At 43.0% G+C, this 10,365-nt stretch overlaps 1 long non-coding RNA gene across 1 annotated transcript; it reads left to right on the top strand.

Moving 5' to 3' along the window:
• Nucleotides 1-547: 547 nt before the first annotated feature.
• LOC135050676 (uncharacterized) lies at nucleotides 548-1,759 on the top strand. The gene is made up of 4 exons (XR_010241736.1): nucleotides 548-573; nucleotides 657-717; nucleotides 1,193-1,262; nucleotides 1,535-1,759. It is a non-coding gene; the product is annotated as an uncharacterized LOC135050676 (long non-coding RNA).
• The last annotated feature ends 8,606 nt before the right edge of the window (nucleotides 1,760-10,365 follow it).

Genomic DNA, 10,365 nt, shown 5'->3' on the forward strand with positions numbered 1-10,365 from the left:
TGGAATGAGAATATTGATGATAATCATCAATTAATAAATATATGGTTAATTAAGTAATTAATAAACATCTAGATTTTCATACATTTAATTCAAATAGAACCAATGAAGTAAGTTGATTTAATACCGATTTAATACACATATAACATCCAAATCGTTTGTAGTATTTGAATGTCCTCTTTAAAGACTTGAAACTGCGCTATAATATATCATAGACCGGAAATAGCGGGTGTTGGAACGCAAACCGGAACCGGAAGTAGCGTCTGTGGAACGCACGCCGGAACCGGAAGTAGCGGCCGTGAAACGCACGCCGCTAGCGGTGGTGGAACGCAAATCGTTCACCACCACTATGCAGCTATTGAATTAACTCACCCACTCCCTAAAAAAGATATATCACGGAAGGGTTACCAGTGAATATTCTGAGTGGTGTTAATAATGATAATATGAGCAATAAATTGAAGAAGTGGGTTTAATTAGTAACAGGAAGTGATGTCATAGGATGGGTGGTATATATATCAGTTCCCACACACACCCTTTGTTATAGCTGTGAATAGGATTCCTGAGAGAGCACCAAGGGTGAGTACCTCATTAATGGACTTTTTCTCTAAACCTAGTAAGATGAACCCCATTTATACAGTGGTTTATATTTTATCTTCTAGGAAATGCGTTTATAGACTCTTTCTTATTCAAAATAAGAACTGTTCTTAATACATCCCAAAGGTGAGCCCAATGTGGTTTTATACTAAATTCCAATTTTAGATTAGTTTAATTATACCTCTAATTATGAAGAATTAGCATTAAATTTTCTATCTATATGAATTATAAATGTTTGTATGGTAAGGGATAATTATTAAAATGGACTATCGGGTAAGTCAGATACCACACTATATAAGAACTATGATTGTGGTTCTGTTAATAAAAGGGAATCACCAGCTGATAATTAATTAACTAAGATCATTAGGTTTGATACAAATTATTGTTATGATATCAGGTGATATTATTGGTAGTACCTGTTAAAAATTTTTTATCTCCATTGAACTATTGCATGCAGCATGGTCCCTTATCAAGGAAATTTTTTTGTATGTAATAGGGTTGTTGTGAAATATAATTATTTGAAAAATATAGTAAACAAACACATTCCGTGCAGTATATATGTATTTATCTTTAATTTTTAATTCATATTTTCAACTCATAGGTCACTGTCACAGCAATTGCATTATTTTGTATATTGATGAAATTTATATGGTAAATACGAATACTATAAAGTAAGTAATCATTTTTTGATTATTTGTGATGTATGTATTGATAGTATCTTTAATCACCTCCGGTATAGAGTTTATGATAATGAATTTTTAATATTGATTTAATGGTGACTAATTAAGAGCCATCCTTAACTCTTAATTGAGAGTGATTTGCAAATATTCCCCCATCATCCAATCATATTTGTTCCTCCCTTCTATCTTGTTGTTTCTAACCATTGCTATATATACATATAGTCACCTTAAACTAATATCAATTTTGCTGGTGACATTTTTAGATCTTTCATACCCACGGCAAAAAGCTGGTTGGGATTCAGAGATTCGCAAACTCTTGACTACATCGCTTACGACCCCTGATGAAGTCCTGTGAGGACGAAACGCGTTGGGTATTCGCGCAATTGTGAAGTTGAACACACTTCTGAACGCATTGGTAGAAATAACCATCACTAATGTCAACAGATAATTAGTCTGTATTTTCAAAGTCAAATACATGTTTTATTGAATTTTTATGTATTGTATAGCATTTAATGTTAATTTTTAAAATAAATGTATCTCAAAGTGAATTTTGATGTGGTTTAGCTCCCAAGAGAAACCTTTTTCTTCTACATACAGATAGATCCATTTTATCTTGGCCTTTAATAGGATTAACTGAGCCAGGGCAGTCAGACTTAATCCCCTGCTGTAATGACTTAATCCCCTGCTGTATTGTTCTCTCTTATTGTATTGCAGCTGAGAACAATAGATGAAAGGCTTATTCTAATAAACCATGTTGTGCCTAGGCAAAACATAGAAATCAAGATAATTGTGGCTCCATCTGTACACACACACATAAACACAGAAGTTAGTGCTAGCCTAGACACACACGGGTCAGTGGCAGCCTACACACACACACACACACACACACACACACACACACACACACACACACACACACACACAGGTCAGTGTCACCCCCCCCCCACACACACACACACACATGGGACAGTGGCAGCCTACACACAGTGCCAATCTATGAAGCCACTGAGGTACAACCACAAACACTCACCTTGGGACTACTCCACCTCCTCCAGCCTCTCCTTTGAGCTCCCAGTCGCCTCCAAACTGTCAATCTTCCCAACAGATCAGATCTGCTCTCCATGTTGATCCAGCTTCCTCAACAATTCCCCTCCCCGATGGGGAGGGCACTGCCGCTGCTTCCATTGCCACTGCTTCTGGAGAGGGACACTGTGTTCAGGTGTGTGGTCTCTGTACCTGGACTGGAGGCTTACCACTCACAGGGCCAGGCTCTGCTGAGCTGGCTGTCCGACGCTTCCCAAGGGCACAGGGCCAGCCAGCCATTTTGCACGCTCGTGCTAAGCTACACCCCTATTGTGGCTGGACTTGCGCATGCGCTGTTTCAGATTTCAGACCACACTGGTGGATTCTAGAGGATTGGGTGGGCTTTGCGGAGCAGCGGAAAAACTGGTTGCTGGAACGAGAGCATACCACAGAATGTGGGATTGCTGGCAAGTATGATATACAATCAACTCTGCATGATCCCCATTGTGCACAAAATCACACTGTCTCTTTGCAATGTTTTGTATATTTTTTGTGAATACTCACATTTCTAATACAGTAGAAATATACTTACAGTATAACAATGTTGCTTAATTACACATTCAATAACTGTTTGCAAAGAATGCACTGGCCATACATTAACATATTCAGATTAACAGGGCAATCATGCAGTATAATGTAATGGGTTTGGAACCATTGTAAATCCTGAACTGTTTTCAAGTTTGGGTTAGGAACCATTAGAATCACTATTTACTGTATTTCTTGCCACATATAATAATAATATCTACACAGTACTGTGTGTCTGGTGCTGTGCATACCACCAGCATTACCTAAACTAGTCTCATGTGAATTGGAAGATAGGGAAGTGATTAGATAAGTGTTTACCTCTTTGTTTTTCTTTTATGACAAACTGTGTCACTGCTAATGACCAGCACGGAGCAACTGCTATCCCTCAGTGCTGTTCTAGTGGACACAGAGACAGGCAGGTGACAGATGCTGCCTTCGGCTGTTTGTATTTACCTGCAGGGAGTTTTTATATTTCCAGCTCCTAAAAAGCAATGAGGAGAGATAGACAGACAAGGTCCTGGTAGAAAATACCATAAAGACCACTATATTGTTTTCAGATAATGTCCATTTAGTCACCATACGGTACCATGCACCAAGGAGGGCATCATACTCCCATAATCTGGCTATCAGGTCATATTTTAGTGCAAAAGAGATTGCTTAATATATCAATGCTTTATATTTGGAAAGTATATAACATCAGCATCCATAGCTTTAGATTTTAGAGTTCCAAAAGATCTAGGCAATCTCCATATCCAATAGATAAAGCTCATTGTTAATATCATGTTTTCTAAATATTTAACTTATACATATGATCCGCTGCCTGTTTTTCAGTTTGGGGCCCATTTATCATTAAATATTTGCAGATTATTCCCCAAAACACCTGTTTTCAGGAGTAAATACTAGAGATGAGCGCCTGAAATTTTTCGGGTTTTGTGTTTTGGTTTTGGGTTCGGTTCCGCGGCCGTGTTTTGGGTTCGAACGCGTTTTGGCAAAACCTCACCGAATTATTTTTGTCGGATTCGGGTGTGTTTTGGATTCGGGTGTTTTTTTCCAAAAACACTAAAAAACAGCTTAAATCATAGAATTTGGGGGTCATTTTGATCCCAAAGTATTATTAACCTCAAAAACCATAATTTACACTCATTTTCAGTCTATTCTGAATACCTCACACCTCACAATATTATTTTTAGTCCTAAAATTTGCACCGAGGTCGCTGTGTGAGTAAGATAAGCGACCCTAGTGGCCGACACAAACACCGGGCCCATCTAGGAGTGGCACTGCAGTGTCACGCAGGATGTCCCTTCCAAAAAACCCTCCCCAAACAGCACATGACGCAAAGAAAAAAAGAGGCGCAATGAGGTAGCTGTGTGAGTAAGATTAGCGACCCTAGTGGCCGACACAAACACCGGGCCCATCTAGGAGTGGCATTTTTGTTCTCCATATTTTAATAGGCACAACTAAAAGGCAGCACCTCAGGTAAACAATGGAGATGGATGGATTGGATACTAGTATACAATTATGGACGGGCTGCCGAGTGCCGACACAGAGGTAGCCACAGCCGTGAACTACCGCACTGTACTGTGTCTGCTGCTAATATATAGACTGGTTGATAAAGAGATAGTATACTCGTAACTAGTATGTATGTATAAAGAAAGAAAAAAAAACCACGGTTAGGTGGTATATACAATTATGGACGGGCTGCCGAGTGCCGACACAGAGGTAGCCACAGCCGTGAACTACCGCACTGTACTGTGTCTGCTGCTAATATATAGACTGGTTGATAAAGAGATAGTATACTCGTAACTAGTATGTATGTATAAAGAAAGAAAAAAAAAACACGGTTAGGTCACTGGTATATACAATTATGGACGGGCTGCCGAGTGCCGACACAGAGGTAGCCACAGCCGTGAACTACCGCACTGTACTGTGTCTGCTGCTAATATATAGACTGGTTGATAAAGAGATAGTATACTCGTAACTAGTATGTATGTATAAAGAAAGAAAAAAAAACCACGGTTAGGTCACTGGTATATACAATTATGGACGGGCTGCCGAGTGCCGACACAGAGGTAGCCACAGCCGTGAACTACCGCACTGTACACTGGTTGATAAAGAGATAGTAGTATACTCGTAACAACTAGTATGACTGACTATGACGGTATAAAGAATGAAAAAAAAACCACGGTTAGGTGGTATATATTATAATACAATTATGGATGGACGGACTGCCTGCCGACTGCCGACACAGAGGTAGCCACAGCCGTGAACTACCGCACTGTACACTGGTTGATAAAGAGATAGTAGTATACTCGTAACAACTAGTATGACACTATGACGACGGTATAAAGAATGAAAAAAAAACCACGGTTAGGTGGTATATATTATAATACAATTATGGATGGACGGACTGCCTGCCGACTGCCGACACAGAGGTAGCCACAGCCGTGAACTACCGCACTGTACACTGGTTGATAAAGAGATAGTAGTATACTCGTAACAACTAGTATGACACTATGACGGTATAAAGAATGAAAAAAAAACCACGGTTAGGTGGTATATATTATAATAATACAATTATGGATGGACGGACTGCCTGCCGACTGCCGACACAGAGGTAGCCACAGCCGTGAACTACCGCACTGTACACTGGTTGATAAAGAGATAGTAGTATACTCGTAACAACTAGTATGACTATGACGACGGTATAAAGAAAGAAAAAAAAATACCACGGTTAGGTGGTATATAATTATACAATTATGGATGGACGGACTGCCTGCCGAGTGCCGACTGCCGACACAGAGGTAGCCACAGCCGTGAACTACCGCACTGTACTGTGTCTGCTGCTAATATAGACTGGTTGATAAAGAGATAGTATACAACAATATACTACTATACTGGTGGTCAGGCACTGGTCACCACTAGTCACACTGGCAGTGGCACTCCTGCAGCAAAAGTGTGCACTGTTTAATTTTAAATTAATATAATATTATGTACTCCTGGCTCCTGCTATAACAACCTGCAGTGCTCCCCAGTCTCCCCCACAATTATTATAAGCTTTTATACATTGATGTGCAGCACACTGGGCTGAGCTGAGTGCACACAGACTGAGTCACACTGTGTGACTGCTGTGTATCGTTTTTTTCAGGCAGAGAACGGATATAGCAGAGAACGGATATATTAAATAAAAGTTAACTTAACAACAACTGCACTGGTCACTGTGGTAAACTCTGTCTGCACAATCTCTCTCTCTCTCTCTCTCTTCTAATCTATTCTAATGGAGAGGACGCCAGCCACGTCCTCTCCCTATCAATCTCAATGCACGTGTGAAAATGGCGGCGACGCGCGGCTCCTTATATAGAATCCGAGTCTCGCGAGAATCCGACAGCGTCATGATGACGTTCGGGCGCGCTCGGGTTAACCGAGCAAGGCGGGAAGATCCGAGTCGCTCGGACCCGTGAAAAAAAAAGTGAAGTTCGTGCGGGTTCGGATTCAAAGAAACCGAACCCGCTCATCTCTAGTAAATACCTGTACAAATATTTAGTATCCCCCGTTATGTATCAAAGAGAGACTACAGCAGATATAGCTGATATCTGCTGCAAACCCGCCATTCCCACCAGAAGCCGCAACCCCCATGAGTCTCTATGGGTTATGTGATGCTGCCAGATTTACCAAGCTCCAGATTGCAATGCATTCTGGAGATTGGCCCTTGCACCTAATGCCATCTGAAAATGGCGTTAGCCCTTTATAGCCTATGGGCTACACGTTGCATAAATGCTGGGAGTGGGTTCCCATGGAACCCTTGTCAGCAATGGTCGCCACATTAGTGATCGGCAGGATTCCCGACAGCACTCACAGAACATTGCAGAGATGGGCTCCTTTCGGAGGCCGTCTTTGTGGTCGTAAAATTATACATCTTACCAATGCAATCGCATCCTGCAATACGATTGTGGGCGCTAATATCGCACCCAGATCGCATTGAATATGCGATTTAATGATAAATAGACCCCTTTGAACTAATAGGTTAGGGAAAGACAAGTTTATTAATGCAGGGCAGCAGGGTTCCTGTCAGAAATCTTATTGTCCCCTGCTTCCCAAGCAAATTACAGTATACAACAAATATTACAACATACACCCAGTGCCGTTTCTAGGGCAAGGCGAGCCGCAACCACAGCAACTGAATGTTACAGTATCCAATCTGGAATACTCCTGAAAATGTCCCTCCCAAAATGGATGCCTTATAGAAGACAGTTATTAAAGATGCTAGAGGAGGAGGCAGTCATTTTGAAAAAGGTCATTTTCAATATTTTGAACTGGGGTCAGACGCACACATTACAGCACGGCCATGCCCCTTTTGGAGCGCAAATGTAATTTTTTTATATGTATGGGGGGGGGGGGGCAATTTTTTTGAGATTTCCTACTGGGATTCAAATTGTATAGAAACGGCCCTGCATACACCTTGCTGGTATCTAGCATACAAAGTAAATCCCATTTTGGTGCATTGTACACAAAGACAATTTAAATCTGAGTGCCAGAGTTTCCGGCAGATGTCCAATCTGAGAGCTAGTGTACGAGGCAAGGTTCTCTGGCCCAGAGAAGAAAGACAATAAATAATTAAATAAATAAACAGGCGGGGAACAGCAGGGCGAGTAGGGCAGCTCAACCTAAATGATGATATGATCAAGACAGTATGACTGTATCTATAACAGGTGCATTGTTGTTATACAGTACATGGTTGAGTCCAGGTACAGATTTTCCACAATGCAACCTAGGCGCCACCTAGGGCCTCATGGGTCCCAAGAAGCCCTTGCACTGGCCCCACAAAGAAATCCGGCCTGTCCAAAATGTTCTCAGAGTAATACTGTACAACTACCGTGTGACATCATGACATCACACAAACTTGCCCATACCCCCAGAGTCCCATTATCTGCACTGTGCCTTAAATTACTTGTAATCAGGGGCGGATTGAGACACCGGGACACCAGGACGGTTCCTGGTTGGCTGGTCCCTTTGTCTCATTAGAGGCTGCACATCCCCCCCAATACCAGGCCAGCGCTCTGATCGCAAGCGTTAACTGACAGAGCTTGCCGCCGGCCATGGCTGTGTGCAGAGGAGGTGTACAGTACTGCAGAGTTGGCAGGTGCTAGTACCATCGCGGCTCTAATAACTATGCAGTCCTATGGACCTGACGTTCACTGTTCCCGGCTCCTTCAGTGAGGCCCATCTGCTCCCGACTCCTTCCCTGCACTGACCTCCGCTGCACACTGCGGAGCGAGAACCTGTTACAGCAAACACACCAGGTGAGTGCTGCTGGCCTGCTGCTGCTGCATATGGATTTATACAGGGAGCGAGAGGGAGGCAGTGACAGGGCACCAAACCCACTACTGTGTGGCACAGTGACAGTGCTGCTTAATGTGCATGGGGTGTTACTACTGTGTGGGCAATATGTCTACAGAAAATTATTACTACTGTGTGGACACTATTGTATGGGTCACTACTACCAATACAGGTGTGTAGTATGAATAAGGAGCAATACGGTGAGGTGTAATGTAAATAAGGAGCAATATGGTGTGTTGTATAGTGAATAAGGAGCGATACGGTGTGGTGTAATGTGTATACAGGAAGTGCGGATCTGTTGCTGAGTTTGTGGCAGAGTCATGTCGCGGATGGCCTGTATTCGATCAGTGGTCAGGTGCCTAAGTCCCTGCATCAAGCAATGCCCCAAGTATTTAACCTTAGCCCGACACAACTGCAACTTATCCTTTGAAACCTTGTGTCCTGTCTGGGAGAGATGAAACAGAAGCTGTTTAGTGTCTGCCAAGGACGACTCGAATAAGTCAGAGCACAACAACAAGTCATCAACATACTGTATTAGCACTGACCCACTCTTAGGTTGAAAAGATTGCAAACAGTCATGTAAGGCCTGGGAGAAAATACTTGGGCTGTCAATGAAACCTTGGGGAAGACGGGTCCAGGTGTACTGTACTCCCCTGTAGGTGAAAGTGAAAAGGTACTGACTGTCGGGGTGAAGAGGGACAGAAAAGAAAGCAGAACAGAGGTCAATCACAGTTAAGTACTAAGAGGTGGAGGGAATTGGATGAGGATGACTGCTGGATTGGGCACTATGGGGAATTGACTCTCAACTATCTTGTTTATCCCCCTTAGATCCTGCACTAGCCTGTAACCCCTCCCCCCACTCTTTTTCACAGGGAAGATGGGACTATTGGCTGTGCTGGACATCCTGACTAGGATGCCCTGCTGTAGCAGCCGCTCTATGAAGGGGTACACTCCTAATTCTACCTCTGGCTTACTGGATACTGGGGAATTTTTGGAGCTATCCTGCCATCTTTTACTTGTACTGCTACTGGGGCTACATTCACCATCAATCCAGTGTCCTGTCCATATTTGGTCCAAAGGGAACCCGGTATTTGTGAGATCATTTCCTCTACCTGCGATGGACACGTGTCTATAACAGTAGAGTGTAACATTAGCCTTTGAGGGGTGTCTAATATATCTTGCACTTCTTGTGCATGGTTCTCAGGGATATCTAAGAACACACCCTCAGGGGTACAACATATGACACACCGCATTTTACACAACAAATCTCTGCCGAGTAGATTAGTCGGAGCCGATGCAGCCAGCAAAAAGGAATGTTTGGTTTGCAAGGGCCCTATCGTAATCTTTGCAGGTCTACTCAAAGGGTATTGTTGCATCTTTCCTGTTACTCCCATTGCCGAAATCATTTTACCGTGGTTTTTACACCTGTGGTGGAATTTAACACTGATCTGGCCGCCCCTGTATCTACAAGAAAAGGTAGTGGTACACCAGCTACATCAACCATGACCTCAGGTTCACTACCAAGGCTAGCAATCAATTTCACTGGCTGTAGACTACAGGTGTGGCCCAACCTCTATTGTGTAGTGGGAACCTCCCACAGTGCATTGGCAGCTACAATATGTGAGGGGGATAACTGTGAGTTTTCGGGGCCCTGCCAGTCCCTCCTGGGTGGGTACCTCCTTGTTTCCCCTCTATGTGTCCCGCTACTTCTGCAATCTCTGGTAAAGTGCCCTTCCTTCCTGCAAAGGAAACATATTATTGACCGTGGCTTACCATCAGGGGTCTGGGGTTTGGGCTGATGGGGCCTTCCTGAAAGAGCCTGTATACTTACCGTCATCAGCTTATCCCCTTGCGACTCCCTGTGTTTACTGATGTTACGATCATGCTCGATAGCGGACTCCCTTAGCGCAGCCACCGAGATACCTCTCCAATTTGGCAGAGAGGTTTGCACCCTTGTCCTCAGTGCCTTCTTTAATCCATCCATTAACACAGAGACCGCTACCTCCCGGTGGATGGCATTTTCCTTAATATCCTCTATCCCAGTGTATCTAGCCATTTCCTGCAGTGCTCTATGGAAATATTTGGATGCCAATTCGCCATCCGTCTGTCTTATGGAGAAGATTTTATTCCATTTAACAACAGTAGGGAAATA

The sequence above is a fragment of the Pseudophryne corroboree genome, chromosome 2, assembly GCF_028390025.1.
Source record: "Pseudophryne corroboree isolate aPseCor3 chromosome 2, aPseCor3.hap2, whole genome shotgun sequence".
NCBI lineage: Eukaryota > Metazoa > Chordata > Amphibia > Anura > Myobatrachidae > Pseudophryne > Pseudophryne corroboree.